The sequence below is a fragment of the Sinocyclocheilus anshuiensis genome, unplaced genomic scaffold, assembly GCF_001515605.1.
Source record: "Sinocyclocheilus anshuiensis isolate Anshui unplaced genomic scaffold, SAMN03320099.WGS_v1.1 scaffold487, whole genome shotgun sequence".
Classification (NCBI taxonomy): domain Eukaryota; kingdom Metazoa; phylum Chordata; class Actinopteri; order Cypriniformes; family Cyprinidae; genus Sinocyclocheilus; species Sinocyclocheilus anshuiensis.
The window spans coordinates 2349836-2350036 of NW_015548240.1; positions in this window are offsets into that span (position 1 = coordinate 2349836).

Below are 201 nucleotides of genomic sequence, written 5' to 3' on the forward strand. Positions count from 1 at the left end.
CTCCATGCCACGCCGAATTGAGGCAGTAATTAAAGCAAAAGGAGCCCCTACCAAGTATTGAGTACATGTACAGTAAGTGAACATCCTTTCCAGAAGGCCAACAATTCACTAAAAAAAATGTTGTTATTGGTCTTATGAAGTATTCTAATTTGTTGAGATAGTGAATTGGTGGGTTTTTGTTAAATGTGAGCCAAAATCATC